This window comes from Hemitrygon akajei, chromosome 7 (genome assembly GCF_048418815.1).
Source record: "Hemitrygon akajei chromosome 7, sHemAka1.3, whole genome shotgun sequence".
In the NCBI taxonomy this organism is placed as follows: Eukaryota; Metazoa; Chordata; class Chondrichthyes; order Myliobatiformes; family Dasyatidae; genus Hemitrygon; species Hemitrygon akajei.
In genome coordinates, this window is record NC_133130.1 from 71,203,571 (window position 1) to 71,224,073 (window position 20,503).

Consider the following 20,503-nt stretch of genomic DNA (forward strand, 5'->3'; position numbering starts at 1 on the left):
AAAAAAGATATATCAAAAAAAATTTACATTTAGATCATGGAGGAAGTCTATCAATTAACTGAAATGATAACGAGCAAATGAGCCCCATCTCTTCTCAAAATCAAATAAAGGTTCAAAGGTTTAACTTCTAATTCTCTCCAAGCTAAGACACAGCATCACTTGAGAGAACCATTGTGACAAAGTAGGAGCTGATATATCCTTCCAATTTCAACAAGATAGCCCTCCTAGCTATCAATGTAACAAACGCAATAACATGTCAGTCAGACACAGAAATACCATGGATATTTTGAGGAATTATTCCAAAAAGCACAGTCAATCTATTAGGTTGTAAGTTGATTCTGAATGCTTTAGAAATTATCGAAAAGACTGACTTCCAAAACTGTTTTAATATAGAACATGACCAAAACATATGTGTCAGTGTAGCTCTCTCAGTTTTACATCTATCACAATACTTGTCAGCATTGGGAAATATTTTAGATAGATAGATAGATAGATACTTTATTCATCCCCATGGGGAAATTCAACATTTTTTCCAATGTCCCATACACTTGTTGTAGCAAAACTAATTACATACAATACTTAACTCAGTAAAAATATGATATGCATCTAAATCATTATCTCAAAAAGCATTAATAATAGCTTTTAAAAAGTTCTTAAGTCCTGGCGGTAGAATTGTAAAGCCTAATGGCATTGGGGAGTATTGACCTCTTCATCCTGTCTGAGGAGCATTGCATCGATAGTAACCTGTCGCTGAAACTGCTTCTCTGTCTCTGGATGGTGCTATGTAGAGGATGTTCAGAGTTATCCATAATTGACCGTAGCCTACTCAGCGCCCTTCGCTCAGCTACCGATGTTAAACTCTCCAGTACTTTGCCCACGACAGAGCCCGCCTTCCTTACCAGCTTATTAAGACGTGAGGCGTCCCTCTTCTTAATGCTTCCTCCCCAACACGCCACCACAAAGAAGAGGGCGCTCTCCACAACTGACCTATAGAACATCTTCAGCATCTCACTATAGACATTGAATGACGCCAACCTTCTAAGGAAGTACAGTCGACTCTGTGCCTTCCTGCACAAGGCATCTGTGTTGGCAGTCCAGTCTAGCTTCTCGTCTAACTGTACTCCCAGATACTTGTAGGTCTTAACCTGCTCCACACATTCTCCATTAATGATCACTGGCTCCATATGAGGCCTAGATCTCCTAAAGTCCACCACCATCTCCTTGGTCTTGGTGATATTGAGACGCAGGTAGTTTGAGTCTCTCCTTCGTCAAATGGTAATGATGTACAATTTTAAATTGAATCAGTGAATGACTAGCACAGATCGAAGAAGAGTTAACCAGCTTCAGAATCCGTGTCCAATCCTCCCATATAAAAGTCAAATTGAGTTCCTTCTCCCAATCCTGTTTAATCCTAAGTAAAGGACACTTATCCCATTGTAATATTATTATTGAAAATTATTTTTATTGCATTGGCATGTTTCAACACAAAGGTGACAAGGATTCAAATTATAAATCATCAACTTTGGATCACAAATATTCTCCATTAATATACACATTACTGACAACTTTTACCTAAAAATTTAAAGCTGAAATTGTTGGAAATACAGAGATATGATCAGCATCCAACACCAAAAAGATTGTGATCATTTTTCGGTTTGAGAAACATGATTAGTTCAGACAATGGATCACATCACAAAACCTTCCTACATGTTCCCTCTTTCCCTACGTTGGATATATTCAGAATTTTCTGTTTTAATTTCACATTTCCTCTGTTCACAGCTTCCCTGTGAATTCTGCAGTAAGTTTTGTAGATTAGCACCACTAATGCTAAGTTCTATAGGCTTGGACAGTTGAAGGAACTAGAGTAAGGGGAGAAAAAGATAGACAATAGGTAATTTGCCTTCAAAACAGAGCAGACTGTCATCTGGAATCACTGCAGACCTTGTGCAGAGAGTGCTCCCAGGGTGATATAAGGTGGGGATTGAGAATTTTGTTTCATCAGTAGTGAAGCATGATATTCACACAGACAGTAATACAGCATAGAAACAGGTCCAAAGGCCCAACAGGTCTATTCCGACCAACGCTACTTCCATTTGCCTGCATATGGCCCTTATCCCTCGAAATCTTTCTGTCCACGTACAGTACCTCTGCAAAATAGGGACATAGAGTAAATAAGTGTCCAGGAAAGACAACTGATGAGACTGAGAATTCAATATATGAACTAAACCAAAATGGGTTTTTCTTAATTCAGACAGAAGGTGGTCAAATGTATTCATATGGTTAAATTCCACAACCCCCATTTACACAGGCCATTTCTCTCCTAAACTTGTGAACGTGGGCAGTATAATGCCAAACTTTACTGATCAGGAACAGAGCAACAGCTTCTAAGTTTACCTTCTCCCATGACCTTCTGTCATAATAAGTGATTTGATTTATTTCATAAATTGTATCACTTATGTGTCAATTTCCACCTTATTGGTTAAAAGTACTTAATCAGACTGTGCACATTTAGTACATGCATGTGATAAATGAATGTTATTGCGATGTTAAACCATCACTGCCAAACCCCCACCCCCTTAGGCTTAGTCAGTGAGACACTGGGATTAGAAATATTTATCCCTACAGCCTGTGTAGTGTCTGCTGGGCTCATGCAAAGCTTGCTGCAACAGGCGTTGGAAAGGATCAGATCTGAATCGTGGTCTCCTGAGAAGCATACTTGAGTTTCATCTCTCGTTCTCAGGTATAGGACGTCAGCAAGAAGTCAGTTACTTTCAGTGTGTAGAAAGAAGTAAGTCATTTCTGAAGAACATTATTTCCATTTTCTTCAGGAATAAATGCACAATTTGCTTCAATAGACATGAACCATCTTGTGAGAATAATGCATCACAACATAAATATTATTTTTTTCTTCCACTTATCCTTCTGTAACAGGACATGAATTACCTAAGATGGCATGGTTGGTGGGGAAGGTTCTTCAGTGAGCGATGACAATTAATTCACAAAAGAATGCTTTTACTCACTCAGAAACGTTGGAGATCAAATTTTACTGATAGTCTATCTGGGTTTGTTGATTTGTATACATCAAGCTGCGTGCGGTGTTGCAGTGGGGGGTGGGAAGTGGGCATTGCGACTCTTATTACGTGATTGTGATCTTGTCTGTGCTTACTCTCTGTGACTGTTGGTCATGTGTCTTTGCACCTTGACCCCATGGTAACACTGTCTCATTTGGCTGTATTCATGAGTATTCATATATGGTTAAAAGACAAACTTGAATTGAAATGCAAAAGTTAGCATCCGTTTGCAAAATAGAAACGTATCGCAGGTTATCAGTATTTTCAACTTAATTTTGCTGAATTTAAATAAAGGTTTTGTTTAAGATAAATATTACCTGAGATCCAAATTGCTAATGTTCAGTGTTTATTACTTTTCATTTTCAACATTGTTGTCAGTTTGTTCAGAGAGAAAATAATAGATTTCTCCCTGTCTCGATTTAAAACTTCAGTCACTGTGCATTAGAATGGTGATATTTCCTCCTTTAAATTTGAAATTACCCTTTAAGGCAGCTCATTCAAAGCCTTGCTGCTCTGATAACTTTCACCCACGTTGGAGCAGCATGGTCAGCATAACACTATTACAGAGCCAGTGACCTGGTCTGGAGCCAGTGATCCACTCTGCCCTGGATTAAGATTGAAAAGAGTCAGTGTGCAGAGGGACCATGGAATGCTGAAATTTAGCATGCAAGACAATTAAAACGGCAGCAGCAGACTGAGGAGAGACACCCCACTCCAAGCAAAGGGAGTGTGCAGCAGTAGTTCACCGGGTTGATTCCTGAAACAGCAGTTTGGTTTGTATCAGAAAGTATTGAACAGAATCGTCCGTTCCTTTTCCATTTTGTCATGCAAGAGAAGGGTGTCTGTGGGTTGATGGTCTCTTGAGTTCTGTTAGTTTTTTTTGTGTGAGGGAGGGATCGTTTTTTGGGGGTCGATGCTCCTGGTCTATTTTGTGTAGGGAAGCGGGGGGGGGGGGGGTTAGGTTTGATGATCTTGTTCCGTTTTGTGTGAGGTGGGCAGTTTTGCGAGTTGATCATTGGGATGCCATTCTTTGTTGTGCAGGGGGGAGCGGGTTTGATGTTTCTCTCTGAATGACTCTCACATTCTTTCTATGTTCGTGGCTATCTGGAGAAGACGAATTTCCGAGTTGTAAATGGATACATACTTTGATAAGAAATGAATCTTTGAAAACCCTGTATTGAGGAGGTAGTGAAGCTTTGGATTTCTCTGCTCTAGTAGCTTGTGGAAATTCAGTCCCCGAGTATAACTTGGGCAAAGTTATAGATTTTGAATTAAAACTTAATTAAGGTATATGGGGTTAATGGATGAAAAGACAGTTCAGGAAAAGATCAGACAGGATCTTGTTGAATGGCAAAGCAGGGATAAGGGGCTGAATGGCTGAATCCCACAATTTCTTCAGCACTGTTCCAGACTCACTTTGAACAGTCACTAACCACAAGGTGCTACCTCGTCTGTAGCTTCATAACCGTCTGAAAAGAGCCAAAGTTCTTCACAATGAATGAAGCACAGGTGCAAGTGACAGTTCGTCCAAGATAGTGTCAACACCCTGAGGGAGATGTGAGGGAAAAGAGTCATTGAAGAATAGCAAGACTAATATTGATAATGAACAAAGGATCGTATTTATATAGACATAAAATAAAATCTGACATGTAGGCTGTAATTTGATTAAGATCTAAACTTTCCAACTTCTAATGACATCTAAACTCTCTGATGAAATTACAACCTTGTTACTCATACTCAAAGGCCCACTGTTTTAGACATAATAATTTGCTGCTCTCTGGAAGCTAGAAAATGCATCAACAGCCCCAGGATACAATGTATGGGCAAACTGACAATGTCACTGTCTTGGCAAAATGTCCAGATCTGCAAACAATGCAGTCCAGGCCCAGGAAATCACTCATACATCTCTCCCCAAATATCACTTCTCAGTTCTCCCCGCTGGAACAATGAAACAAGGGATCAGAGGAATGCAGGAAGAAGTAACAGCGACTCAGTTCTTGCATCTATGCCACTTCTGGTGAGATGCAGAATCTGTCTTTGCTTTATATGCCTTAATCCGTCTGGTTTTCAAAGGTCAATGAATCTCCCATTTAAAATTATCAACTGACATGATATCAATTGTCATTTGCAGAAGGAAAAGATCCAAATTTCTACTTACAAACTGACATCACCTTTATAAAATGAAAGAAACGTGACCCATGGCAGTTTAAAAATATAGGACAGAGGGGAGCCAATTTTTCTTTTTCTGCTGTGGCTTTTTTTGCATCTACACGCATTATCCAAGGGATGTCTGCTCAACGTGGTCCACAGCCACAGCCAGGTTGCCAGTGCTGGTGGTGAGTGGGCACCTGCAGTTTGGGAAGCTTTTGCAGGGCTGATGATCCCAGTGACAACGGTGCAGCACACAGTCAAAAGTGGCAGAACACCCACTCAGAAAGGGAGGTCAGCCCAGATGAGGCAGAGTGGATGGTAAATCCCATAGCCTCCATCTTGCTGGCACAATATTTGCTTCCCTCCACAGCCTCTCCAGTCATCAGCTCATCACTGCCTCCAGCATCTCCATTCTCCTCCCCCTCCCCTACCCCCACTGACAACATAACGCATGGGCTTATCAAGAAGGACTTTCCTAACCAAAAAGGGTTAGCTTATCACCCTGTTTCTACTTCCCTTTGTTACCAAGAATGTTCCCTAACTTCATTCCACAGAAGCCTATCTTTGACTTTCAGAATACATTCTTGAACCTCCAATCTAAAATTTTTCATTTATTATTTGTCTACCTTTGTCAAGATCATCTCGAAAATTATACCGCTTAGCCTTCTAATTTCTAGAGAATACAATAGTTTGGGTGACTTCTCCAGGCATTATTCAGGTATATCTATTCAACACTACTCCCCCCCCACACACACACACATGCCCCATCCCAAGACATATAACATTCCTGAGGCAAAATGTCTTGTACAGCTGACAGTATTTCAAGTGTGTCTTATCAGAACTTTGCAGAGTTCCAGCATAGTTCCTATGCCATTGTATTCATCTTCCAGTTAATGCTCACAAGCCTTTTTTTTATTGATTATTTTTGTATAACCTGGACAATGATCTAAATTATGTTAATCCCACTACAGTTGGTGGAAACTAGAATTTGGTTAATGGAGTGAATTCTGGAATAAAATGTTCATAGTTGATTATTTGAGCAGTTTGTGCTTAAAATACAAAACTGTACAGGAATAGGCCCTTCAGCCCACGATGTTGCACCAGACTAATAAAACTAGTAATTAAACACCAAAACTAGTCCCTTCTATCTACACAAGTCCTTAGGCCCCCATTCTCTAAGAGACTCTGAAATGCCTCTATCATATTGAGTTCTACCATCACCCTGGTAGGACATTCCAGACACCCACCACAGTCTGTGTTAAAAATAAGCTTGCTCCACACATCTCCTTTGAACTTACTGCCTCTCATCTTAAATGTATGCCCTCGGGCTTTAAGCACTTTGACCTGGGAAAAAAAGTCAAAACACACAAAATGCTGGAGGGACTCAGAGGTTGTCAAGCAGCATCCATGGAAATTAATAATCAGTCGACACTTCAGACCAAGACCCTTTTCAGGACAGGAAAGAAAGGGGGAAGATACCTGAATAAAATGTTGGGGGAGGGGGAGGTGGATAGGTAGAAGATGATCGTTGAAGCCAGGTGGCTGGGAAAGGTAAGGGGCTGGAGAGAAAGAAGTCTCATAGGGGAGGAGAGGGGACACCAGGGGGAGGTGATAGGCAGGTCAAAAGAGGTAAAAGGCCAGAGTGGGGAACAGAAGAAGAGGGCTGGGGGACATTTTTTTTATTGGAAGGAGAAATCGAAATTCATGCCATCAGATTGCATACCACCCTGAGGATGGCCTCATTGTAGCACAAGAGGGGGCCAACATGGACCAACATGTTAGAACAGAAATGGAAATCGGAATTAAAATGTTTGGCCACTGGGAAGTTCCACGTTTGGTAATGGAGGGGAGATGCTCGACAAAGCGGTTCCCCAACTCACAACAGGTAGAGGAGGCCCCATTAGGAGCACCGGATATCATAGAGTACCCCAACAGATTTGCAAGTGAAGATTTGCCTCATCTGGAAGGACTCACCTGAATGGAGGTGAGGGAGGAGGTGAATGGGCAGGTGTAGCACTTTGGCCACTTGCAGGGATAAGTACTGGGAGGGAGATTAGTGGGGAGAGACGAATAGACAAGGGAATCACAGAGGGAGCGATCCCTGCAGAGAGCGAAGAGGAATAGGTAAGGATGTGTTTAGTGTTAGGATTCCTTTGGAGATGGCAGAAGTTTCAGAGAATGTTGTTGGATGTGGAGGCTCATGGGGTTGTAGGTAAAGATGAGAGGAACTCTATACTATTAAGGCAACAGGAGGATGTGGTGAGCACGGATGTCAGAAAATGGAAGAGATGCAGGCAAGGGCATCATCAATGGTGGAGGAAGGGAAACCCTATTCTTTGAAGAAGGAGGATATAACCGATGTCCTGGAAAGGAATGCCTCGTCCTGGGAACAGATGCAGTGGAGACAAAGGAACTAAGAAAAGGGAATAGCATTTTTACAGGAGACAGGGTGGGAAGAGGTATCAGCAAGATAGCTGTGGGAATCAATAGGTTTATAAATGATGTTGGTCAACTGCTTGTCTCCAGTGAACAAGACAGAGAGATTGAGAAAGGGGAGGAAGGTGTCAGAAATGGTCCAAGTGAATTTAAGGGCAGGGTGGAAGTTGGAGGTAAAGTTGATGAAATTGACGAGCTCAGCATGGGTGCATGAAGCAGCAGCAACACAGTTGTAGATTTGTCGATGCAGCAGAGGAAGAATTGAGGAGCATTACAGGGGAAGACTTGGGACATGGACTGTTCTACGTAGCCAACGAAAAGGCAGGCATAGCTGGGCCCCATGGCTACCTTTCAAATCTGGAGAAATTGGGAGGAGCCAAACGAGAAATTGTTGAGGGTGAGGAGCAGTTCTGCCAGACAGTGGAGGGTGGTGGTGGAGGGAAATCGATTGTTTCCTTTATTGAGAAAGAAGTGGAAAGTTTCAAGGCTGTCTTGATGGAGGATATAATTGTATAGGGACTGGACATCCATGGTGAAAATGAGGCAGTCAGGGCCAGGGAATTAAAAGTTATTGAGGAGATTGGGAGCATGAGGAGTGTTGTGGATGCAGGTGGGAAGGGACTGAACCAAGAGGGATAGAACGGTGTCAACGTATGAGGACTGGAGTTAAGTGGGGCAGGAGCAGGCAGAGACAATGGGCCTACCAAGATAGTCAGGTTTGTGGATGTTGAAAGAGTTACCATCTATCTATGTTTTTCATAATCTTCTATTTTAAGAAATTCTAATGTGATTCAGAGGAGGAAATCTAACATTCCTAAACAGCCTCCAGACCCACAATGAAACATTTAATTCTCAACTACCCCTAGACACGTTGGCCATTTCAAGGCCTACCAGCTTTGACAGGAAAACACATTTCATGAGTAACAAAAACTGAATGATCCATATTTATGAACATGAACATCTTTTTCCAGTTACACTATTTCTAAGTATTCATAATTTTGAGGATACATCCCTCTAGCCTTTCTGGATCCAAAGTCCAATGTGTGTACTGACTTGTCAGAGTTTGCTTGCTTATTAACACATTGTTGAAATTTAATGCTCTCACCTATTATTTTCTGGCATTTTGAAGGCAACAAAATCAGGAGATGCTGCACAGCAGCATCACGGAGACACGTTAGCGCTGAGCCCACAAGGATACATCAGAACAGTCAGCCAAAGGGCTCTGGGTGACACAGGTTGAACTCCAGAAACTCTTGAGATCTTGTCAGCTGAAAGCATGGCTGACAATGCAGAAGCAACTGAATTCATACATAATCACAGGACCAGTGTGGGAGTAGTGCAACTCTCTCAGAGGAAGGCCGCAGAGGGATGTGAGAACAAAAGCAAGCATTTTATCTAGAATGTAATGTCGATCCAAAAGCAGATGGCTGATGGGCAAGTTCATTCTCAGGGCAAAGACGGCAGATTTTATTTTTGTGATCTCCAGTTTACAGAGAGTTGAAAGAGGGAGGTGGGACAAGAGGGCACTGAAAGTCGAGAGGAACAAAGGCAGTGAAGTTTCACGAGCATTTGAGCTGAGGCAGCAATGGAGTCAGCTGGTGCAGGACACTGCATCAACATTTAATCACTGGCAAATCAGGAAATGGAATTTTTCACTCCTGTGGAGTATGTATAAATTCCTTGTTATAAAGACAGAGAATAATTAATGGCCAACAGAAATCTTAACAGGGCACAACTAGGCACTTGCTGCTAATTTTAGTACCTGCCCGTTATCAATGTTCTCTGTGCTCCGATCACCATTTTACAAAACAGGGAAATCATTAGTTTGCTTTCAAATTATTTCCATTGGGTCCATAAAACACAACCTGTCCTTTGGCTCCCTCTGGTACAAATTTTCAAAATAACACACACAAAATGTTGGAGGAACTCAAGCAGGCCAGACAGCATCTATGGAAAAGAGTAAATAGTCAATGTTTCGGGCCGAGACCCTTCATCAGGACTGTGAAAAAGGATGGGAAGTTGGAGGAAGAATGTGGGGGGAGGGGAGGAAGTACAAATTGTACAGTCACTCCAACCATAATTTTTTTCAATCTCAAAAATAGACTTTATCTATAAAATATATACACAAGTAGAAAAAATACAGTAAACAATCACACTGTCATTCAGTCTATACGTTCATAATGTTATCGGTTCTTTTCATTGGTATCGTTTACATATTTTCCCTCTGATCTTTTTCACAGTGGCATGGGCTAACCATTGCTCTGAGCAGGAAGTTTCTACATATCCTGAAAAATGCACGGCTCTTTAATATTAACATGATATAAAAGAAAATTCTGCAACCAAGGCTGCGTACACGTGAGCATTTCAGTTAACGTGCAGCTTCGAGGGAGCAGTGTTTGTGTACATCGTCCTATTGCCACTCATGTGGTCTCCTGGGATGATACAAACTTCAAATATTGACTGAACCTCTCACTATTCAGCAGCAGAATGGTGGAAGTCCACCATAGATCCTCTCGGTATCAGGCTTCAGTGCACCCCTTGGCACATAATCCTGCACTATGGAACGTGCCAGTCAGCAGTATTCCCTCACAGGCATCTAACTCTACAGGAAGACAACATATGAGCAGTTTTGGGCCCTTTATCTACGAGAAGCTGTGTATTGGAGAGGATCCAGAGGAGGTTCACGAGAATGATCCTGAGAATTAAATCGTTAATATATGAGGAGTGTTTGATGGCTCTGGGCTTGTACTCACTGGAGTTAAGAACGGGGAGGATCTCATTGAAATCTATTAAACATTGAAAGGTTAACATAGAGCTGATGTGGAGAGGATGGTTCCTATATTGAGTGAGTCTAGGACAAGAAGGCACAAAGGGATATCCCTTTAGGGAAGAAATTTCTTTAGCCAGAGGGTGGCGAGTGTGTGGAATTCATTGCCATAGATGGCTGTAGAGATCAAGTCATTGTGTATATTTAAAGAAGAGGTTGATAGATTCTTGATCAGTAAATGGTGTCAAAGGTTACGGGGAGAAGGCAGGATAATAACTCAGCCATGATGGAATGACTGAGCAGATTCGATGGGCCAAATGACCCAATTCTGCTCCTATGTCTTATGGTCTTCAGTTTTAGATGTATCGAAGAGTATCTTTCACCAGGTTGATGGTTTTCTAGCAGCATACGATGTCTGCCTTGGTATGCATCCCTGGGAACAGCCCTCTGCTGCCCCAAGGGTAGTCTGCATTCTGACCGCAAAGGAAGGACCTGACAGAACAGTTCTCACCCCACCAGTAAAGAGAGGTCTTGGTGCTTTTTGGTGAGTTCTGGCGATGAGATTGATGCACCATCAATAACTCACGCTGAGACTTAGGAAGTGAGATATCAGCTTTTATTGACTGGAAGAACAACACTACATCCTGGGAAAATGAGGGAGAGCAGCAGACCACAGTCGCCTTTATACAGGGGTCTGTGGGAGGAGCCACAGGAGCAGTCAGCAGGGTCTGTGGGGGGAGCCACAGGAGCAGTCAGACAGGTATATCTAGTTCACCACAGAGATATTCTACAGTCTGCTCAAGGAATCACTCCTCAGGATCCATTGTATATCCACCTCACAGTGGTTGCAGGACATTTCATGCTGATCACTGCCTGTTAGACACAGAGCAAAGTACATTTATTATCAAAGATTGTATTCTCTACAAATTGAGATTCATCTCCTTTCAGGCAGACACCAACCAAAGAAATCCAATAGAACCTACTAAAAACACCCAATGTGCAGAAAAAAATCATCCAAACGACCAAAGCAAGCAAACACAAAAGTGAGTCCACAACCACGAAGCCCGTCTTCACTGCAGCCAATCCAGTAGCCCGTTAGTTGCAGGCCACAGCCTCAGTTCAGCACAGAGATGACTAAGCCACATACAGCAGAGAGCTGAATCCCTCGCCTCCAGCCCCAACACTCTGATCTTTTCAATCTGTCCCCCCACTTAAATAGTCCAAACCCTAGTCATTCCTCACTCTTGGACCCAGGCCCTGCTGCTTTGCTGTGCTCTTGGACTTGGACTGTGCTGCCTCAATTTGGCCTGTCGCCAACCTTTCCAATTCAGTCTGTGTTTAAATTGATCAAACCTTGAGTCATTCCTGTCCAGCACCTTTGAGACTTCAGTTTACAGCGCAAAAATGCCAGATCGTATGGGTGGTTAAAAAAGGGAAGTTACAGGCTATTGATTATAGTGATCACTTACCAGAAAAAGTGTGATTAATAAAGTATTTTGTAGTTTTGTTTGCAACCAACAAGAAATTGCTGTGCTTCACTGGCGGCATCTGAAAGAAATTATCTACAAATAACAGGTAGTGCGGCAATGTCAAGCTGACTGCAGCGTTGTGTGGGAACACGGCCAGGACTATCCTTTGCAATACCAAGGACAGGTCAAACCTTAGTAGCTGTATACTTAGGTCCCTCGTCCAGCCTAATATGGCCACATACAGAGGAGGTGGATGATGTTGTGTCCGCTTTTGCCCTCATTGTCCAGGGACTTGCACACTGGAACTCATCTGACCTATTCCATCTCGGATCCTCAGATGAATTGGATGGTGTCTTGACTGATTGCCCATGCGGAGATTGGGGGAATGGGCCACAACTGCAAGTACAGCAGCACTGAGAGTAACTTCAGCAGCAGATGACCAGGTTGTTAACAGTCCTTGGGTCTGTGATGCAGAAAAGAAAGAGAGAGAAGAAGGGAGAGGTAGTGATAGGGGACTCAATAGTGAGAAGAACAGACAAGAGATTCTGGGGACATGAACAGGACACCCGGATGGTATGTTGCCTCCCAGGTGCCAGGGTCAGGGATGTCTCAGATTGTGTCCACAACATTTGGAGAGGGAGATGTCTCAGTTCACATTGGTACCAATGACATAGGAAGGAAAAGCAATGAGGTCCTGAAAAGAGAATTTGGAGAGCAAGGTAGAAAGCTGAGAAAAAGGACCTCCCAGGTAGTAATTTCTGGATTGCTACCCATGAAACACGCCAGTGAAGGGACAAACAGGTTGATTTGGCAGATAAATGCGTGGCTGAGAAGCTGGTGCAGTGGTCAGGGTTTCAGGTTCTTGGATAATTGGGGTCTTTTCTGGGGGAGATATGACCTGTTCAAAAGTGACAGGTTGCACCTGAACCCGAGGGGGACCAATATTCTCGTGGGCAGGTTTGTTAGAGCTGTTGAGGAGGGTTTAAACTAACTTGATAGGAGGGTGGGAACCAGAGTGAGGGGACTCAGGATAGGATGGACAGTAAAAAAGTAAAGATAGCGTGCAGTTAGATTGTCAGGAAGGGCAGGCAGGTAATGGGATTTAGTTGCAGGCAACAGGCTGACTATCAAATCATTAGAGATGCAGAGTCAGAAAGCAAATGCAGTACTCAAGGTGTTGTATTAAAATGTGCATAATATAAGAAATATAATATCCAAGGTTGCCCGTTATATCGGAGGGATAGGAAGGCAGGCAGAGGGAGTGACATGGCTCTACTGGTAAAGAATGGCATCAATCAGTAGGAAGATTTGACATAGGATTGGAAAAGGTTGAATCCTTGTGGGTTGAGTTCAGAAACTGCAAGGGTAAAAGGATGTTGATGGCAGTTATATACAGGCCTCCCAACAGTGGCTGAGAGGTGGACCACAGGTTACAGCAGGAAATAGAAAAGGCGAGTCAAAAGGACAATGTTATGGTATGAGAGAGAGGAGTCGGCCAAAGTAAATTGGAAGGAGCTGCAGGCAGTGATGTCAGCAGAGCAGCAATGGCGTGCGTTTCTGGGAAAATAGAGGAGGGTGCAGGACATGTGTATTCTAAAAATGAAGAAATACTCAATTGGTAAAATAGTACAACCGTGGCTGACAAGGGAAGTCAAAGCTATTGTAAAAGCGAAAGAAAGGGCATACAACAAAGCAAACATTAGTGGGAAGATAGAGGATTGGGAGGTTTTTAAAAACCCACAGAGAGCAACTAAAAAATCATTAGAAGGGAAAAGATGAAATATGAAAGCAAACTAGCAAGTAATATCAAAGCGGATAGTAAAAGTTTTTTCAAGTATATTAAAAATATAAGTGAAATGAGAGTGGATATAGGACCACTAGAAAATGAGGCAGAAGAAATAATAATAAGGAGATGGGTGCTGAATTAAATGAGTATTTTACATCAGCCTTCACTGTGGAAGACACTAGCAGTATGCCTGATGTTGTAGTGTGTTAAGGATGTGAAGTAAGTGCAGTCTATGTTACAAGAGAGAAGGTGCTCAAAAAGTTGAAAGACCTAAAGGTGCATAAGTCACCCAGACCAATGAACTGCACCCTGGTGTTCTGAAAGGGGTAATGTTAGAGATTGCAGTGGCATTAGAAATGATCTTTCAAAAAATCATTGGACTCTGGCATGGTGCCAGAGGACTGGAAAATTGCAAACATTTATGATTTAGATGATTTATGTAAATGATTTAGATGATGGAATAGATGGTTTTGTTGCCAAGTTTGCAGATGATACGAAGATTGGTGGAGGGGAAGGTAGTGTTGAGGAAACAGGTAGGATGCAGAAGGACTTAGACAGCTTTGGAGAATAGGCAAGAAAATGGCAAATGAAATACAATGTTGGAAAATGCATGCTCATGCACTTTGGTAGTAGAAATAAATGTGCAGACTATTTTCTAAACGGGGAGAAAATCCAGGAATCTGAGATGCAGAGGGAATTGGGAGCCCTTGTGCAGAACATCCTGAAGGTTAACTTGCAGGTTGAGTTGGCGGTGAGGAAGACAAATGCCATGTTAGCATTCATTTCAAGAAGTCTGGAATACAAGAGCAAGGATGTGATGTTGAGGCTTTATAAGGCACTGTTGAGGCCTCACCTTGAGTATTGTGAACAGTTTTGGGGCCCTCATCTTAGAAAAGATGTGGTGGCATTGGAGAGGGTCCAGAGGAGGTTCACAAGGATGCTTCCAGGAATGAAAGAGTTATCATGCAAGGAACATTTGATGGCTCTGGGTCTGTACTCGCTGGAATTCAGAAGGATGAGGGGGGGATCTCATTGAAACCTTTCAAATGTGGAAAGGTCTAGACAGAGTAGATGTGGAAAGGATGTTTGCCATGGTGGGAGAGTCTAGGACAAGACAGTATAGCCTCAGAATGGAGGGGTGCCCTTTCAAAACAGAGATGTGGAGAAATTTCTTTAGCCAAAGGGTGGTGAATTTGTGGAATTTGTTGCCACTTGCAGCTGTGGAGGCCAGGTCATTGGGTGTATTTAAGGCAGAGATTGATAGGTTCTTGATTGGACATGGCATCAAAGGTTACAGGGAGAAGGCCGGGAAATGGGGTTGAGGAGGAGATAGAAAAAAGGATCAGCCATGATTGAATGGCAGAGCAGACTCAATGGGCCAGATGGCCTAATTCTGTTCCTATGTTTTATATTCCTAATTTTTGTTTGACTGTGTCTGTCGGCTCTGGGAAGATAAAGAGGGGCCTCATCATTTTCTAACCTGCATTGTCACTCTTCAGCTCTTTGATCTTTTCTGGGGTAATCAGAATGAGAGTTAATTTCTACATCCCCGTCTGCCTTGTGGTCCTCCTGGAAGTAACAGGAGATCTGAAAGAAGCAGTGGCCAGAGAAAAGAACTGCATGATATTCATGAATCTGACACTGACTGCCTTAAGCACGAAGAGGAAGACTATCTGGGACTGAGCTGAGCAGCCCAGCCTTGACTGGGTGGATCACTGTTCTGTTGCCAAAGCCGTAATCACAGAGATAAGCTACTGCCCAAAAGGAACAGGTGCATTTCTTCAGTTCAGTCAGGATTTTAGGTCAGGCACTTTATTGTCAATACTCCTTGGGTACTGCACAGCAGCTCCACTGGAGCAATGTGATCGTGAAATCTGGTTTGTGGACATCGACTGCAAGTTCTGCAAATATTGCTACATGGACTGTGTTCTTGCAACATAAACACCCCCCCCCCCCCATTACACTGGGGCTGTGGTAAATATTTCTCAGTCATATTCATTCCTTCTTAAAGATTTCATGTTCATATGTTATCTCTCTCATGAACAGTTTTGATCAGTTGGCCATGGAGACCATCTCCTCACGTCTTCCCTAAAACTAAACTCTAAGCTGCACTTCTCCCTTCTAAACATTCCACTGAGTTTGAGGTGAAAATAGAAAATGCTGGAAATACCCTGCAGTTCCAGAAGTCCATTTCAAAAGTCTACCAGAAAAACAGCACTCAGCCCAGCATTTGGCCTCTGCATGAAACAAACAACTATTTAAACCCATATTCATAACTCACATCATCTTTTTGGCACCTGCAAAAAGAAATAAATCTAAGAATTTTGTTTCGTCTTTTCTCCCATCCAGAAAAAAAGTCATCTTCTGTAATGAAAGACCACTGCAAAACTGAGCCACAGCTTTAGTGCTTACGTTGTATAAACTTAAACAAATCCTAAATTATACTTCCTGAATCCTAACTGTCACCATCTTTAGCAATCCCATTGTCTGTTTCATTGATTTCTATTGAATTCTCCAAAGTTGTAACTTTAAAATCCAACATTTGCTTTTAAATCCACCTGTGGTCTTGCCTTCCCTTTAATCTTCTAGTCTTTGGAGAAATCCATGCTTCACCAATTCTAGAGTTTTTATCTTTCCAACTTGAATTGAACTACATCTGCCAGTCGTTGCAACCCTAAACTCTGCAATTTCTATAAACATTTCCCTCTTCCTTCTAATATTTTCAAATTTAAGACATTTCTTAAAACCTACCTCTGACCAAACCTTTGGTTATTTGTCACAAATTCTCCTTCTGCAGCTTTGGTAGTATTTGGCAAGGTCCCTCTGAAGTTCCTTGGGAAACATTAAACAGTTGTCATTAATAAGACCATAAGAGATAGGAGCAGAATTAGACCATTCAGCTCATCAAGTCTGCTCCACCATTTCATCATGGTTGATCATTTTCCCTTTCAACCCCAATCTCCTGCCTTCTTCCTGTAACCTTTCATGCCCTGACTAATCAAGAACCTATCAACCTCTGCCTTAAATACACACAGTGAACTGGCCTGCACAGCTACCTGGGCACCAAATTCCACAGATTCACCACTCTCTGCCTGAAGAAATTCTTCCTGATCTCTGCTTGAAATGGACATCCCTCTGTTATGCTGCTGTGCCTCTGGTCCTAGACTTAATCACTATTGGAAACATTTTCTCCACATCCACTCTATCCAGGGTTTTAAACATTCAATAAGTTTCACTGAGATCCTCCCTCATTCTTCTAAATTCCAGTACCGGCCCAGAACCATCAAATGCTCCTTATATGATACCCCATTTCATTCCTAGAACCATTCTCGAGAAACTCCTCTGAATCCTCTCCAAAGTCAACACATCCTTTCTTAGATAAGGAGCCTAAAACTGCTCACAGTACTCCAAGTGAGGCCTCACCAGTGCCTTACATCCTTGCTTTTATATTCTAGACCTCCTGAAATGAATGCAAATTCTCCACCAATTCTCCTTTGTCTATCCTGCTTATTATCTTCTTTAAAAATTCCAATAGATATGTCAGGCAAGATTTTCTCTGAAGGAAACCATGCTGACTTTAGCCTATTTTATCATGTACCCCCCAAGTTCCCCGAAACTTCATTCTTAACATCAACTCCAACAACTTCCCAACCCCTGAGGTTAGGCTAACTGGCCTTTAATTTCTTCTGCCTCCCTTCTTTCTTGAACAGTGGAGTGACATTTGCAACTTTCCAATCTTCCGGAACTATTCCAGAATCTAGTGATTCTTAAAATATCATTACAAATGCTTCCATGATCTCCCGAGCCACCTCTTTCAACCCCCTGACACTCTTGAACTTTGGGGCATACTGCTTGAAGGCAAGAGAGTAGCTATACTTCATTAGGAGTTTGAAGAGATTTGGTTTGTCACCTAAAATACTCGAAAACGTCTATAGATGTACCATGGAGGGCATTCTGACAGGCTGCATCACCGTATGGTATGGGGGGCGCTACTGTGCAAGAGGGAAAGGACAGAAAGTTGTAAAATGAGTCAGCTCCATCATGGATACCAATCCCCATAGTATTCAAGACATCTTCAAAGAGTGACATCCATTATTAAGGGCCCCCACCACCCACCTAGTCAACACTTCGAGCTGAGACCCTTCATGAGGACTGCGTTGCTTGAATTTCCAGCTTCTGTAGATTTTCTTTTGCTTGCGATTGGTAATATACCAGCCCTCTTGCTGCTATCTGAGGCCCTCTACTGCTTTCTGTTGGAAGTGACAAGCAAACAAGGGGTTGTAAAATGAATCCATGAACACTAGATGTCACTGTGATGTAACAAGAATATACAAATGAGGCCATTCGTTCATCCGGACACGGTCAATGATTTATTCAAGTCATTCCTATATATGGGTAAACACTTTAACATTATCATTGTAATTTACTTACCTCAAAAATAACATTCATTAACACATTCTCAAGCATTCTAATTCTTAACATCTCAGCATCTTATATCTTGGACATGGATTTTTTTCCATGATTCACCTCCAGGATCCCCTCCTCCTCCGGTCCACTTTTCTCTTCGATCAGATTCCTTCTTCTCCAACCTACCTGACTTCGCTTATCACTTTCCAGCTAGCCTCTTTCCCCTCATCCCAACTTTTTTTTATTCTGGCGTCTTCCCCATTCCTTCTCAGTCCTGAAGAAGGGTCTCAAACATTGACTGTTTCCTTCCATGGATATTGCCCGACCTGCTGAGTTCCTCAAGCATTTTGTGTTGTGTTGCTTTGGATTTCCTGCACCTGCAGACTTTTTTTGTCTTTACTAAATATTCCTGAACATTTTTCAATAAGATAGATATTTAAGTTGTACTTCTGTTATATTCCCATTGTACAAAAGTGTTTTGTGTTCAATGAAATAATTTGAAAAAATACACTTATGAAATTTTACTGTTTTAACAAATCTTTACAATTTCAGATTTAAAGTATTTTAATCAACAGTCCCATGATTATTTAGCTATTTTCAATTATGTTTGAAAATATTACCTATTTATATTTTACATCAGTAATTACGTTAATATACTACTACGTAACAAAATGAAGCTGAATTCAACAGAAAAAAGATCTTTCATGAGCTGAACAGAAAATTATCACAAAAGCAATTCACTTGTGCTGTGAATGACGCAAAAATCCTGATACCAGGAGTGGGGTTCGAACCCACGCGGACATATGTCCATTGGATCTTAAGTCCAACGCCTTAACCACTCGGCCATCCTGGTTGGAGATAGCAGCACTACTAAAACACGGACCCATGATACTATTCTACACACAGCGACTTCTCACCTGTTGCTTTTTCTTCTACATTTGTTCATCCGACGATCTGCCTCCCAAAAGACCCTTCCATATTTCGCCGCCCCGCGCCACGGAGACAAATGGCGCCCGAAGGACGTCGCCCGGCGTCACTTTACGCGGCGCAAAGTTTATTTCTCTTTCTCGGAGCTTCCGACGCCCCCGCTTCAGCCCAGCCCCGCCCCGCCCCCTGGAACGGGTCCGGGCGCTCCTCGCGCCCCCGCTCCCGGGCCAGCCCGCGCCGCTGGGAGAGGCGCGAGGCGCCGGCGCCGGCGCCAAGCTCAGCGTTCCCCTCCATCTGTCTTTCAGATGGTGCGATGTGGGCCCCCCTTTCTTGAAACATTGTGATTTCCAGGGAGTTTCAGGAAATTATGCGATATACTTAGCACAAGAAATATTGCAGATGCTGGAAATCCAAAGCAACACACACAAAATGCAGCTCAGGCAGCATCCAAGGAATTGAATAAACAATAAACAAGGCCGATACTCTTCTTCAGCATTTTGTATGTAAAGTACTTGCCATAGTAACTACACAAAAGCAATGCACACAATACTGGAGTAACTCAGCGAGTTTGGCAGCGTACATGGAGGGAAATGGATAGTTGACCTTTCGCGTCGCTCCATAAATGCTGCCTGACCCGCTTGAGTTTCTCCAGCGTTTTGTGTGTTGCTCCAGATTCCTGAACCCTCTTGATTTTTCCGAGTACACGAAAGGTTCACCAAACTAATTCTTGGGATACCAGAGGTTCAGTGAAATGAAATGCTTGGCAGATTGGATTTCGCAAGGTTGCTTCCCTCGCTGGGTAAGGAGTAAGGGATCAAGATCGGCAGTCAATATGATAATGTCGCACTGCAATGAACATAATTTCCTTCACGTTCAAGATGGTGAGACTTTCAACCTAGGTCAAGTTGCTGAAATTGCTAAGGGTGTGGAGAAATAGAGCCATGATCTGCCATGATTTTACTGAACAATGGAACAGCAAATGGTCTACTCCTGCTACCATGTTTTCTCTGCATTAGTGAGACCAAGGACAAACTGGGCTCCCAGTTGCAAGTCCCGTAAAGTTTCCTTCCATTCCCACATTAACCTGTTTGTCCTCAGCCTCCTCTACTGCCAGAATGAGATCAATCACAAAGTAGAAAAACATGACCTCATACTTCACTTAAGTAGTCTACATCCCAACAGAGTGAGTAGAAATTCAACAATTTCAGATAACTTGCTCTCCCCACACCCCTGCCCGCCATCCTTTTCTCTCTCTCTGATCTACACAGGCCTTCTCACACACACACACAATACCTTCTAAATATCTCATCAGTCCCCATATCTGTCAGTTTTACCCTCCCCTACACTTTCTTCCCATTGGGTCACCTCAACCCCCACTGTTCCCATCTGGTCACTATACATCCCTTATTTGGTTCTTCTTCACCTTATCAGATTCCATCATCTACAGTTCTGACTTGCCTCCCCTATTCACCTTCCAGCCTCTACCACA

At 42.6% G+C, this 20,503-nt stretch overlaps 1 long non-coding RNA gene and 1 other non-coding gene across 2 annotated transcripts; both read right to left on the reverse strand.

Moving 5' to 3' along the window:
- Positions 1-11,077: 11,077 nt before the first annotated feature.
- LOC140730546 (uncharacterized) lies at positions 11,078-19,109 on the reverse strand. Its single transcript, XR_012099628.1, has 4 exons — positions 19,005-19,109; positions 17,797-17,930; positions 16,432-16,512; positions 11,078-11,298 (listed from the first exon to the last, which is right to left on the reverse strand). It is a non-coding gene; the product is annotated as an uncharacterized lncRNA (long non-coding RNA).
- On the reverse strand, positions 18,858-18,940 carry trnal-uaa (transfer RNA leucine (anticodon UAA)). Its single transcript has one exon. It is a non-coding gene; the product is annotated as a tRNA-Leu (tRNA).
- Positions 19,110-20,503: the final 1,394 nt, after the last annotated feature.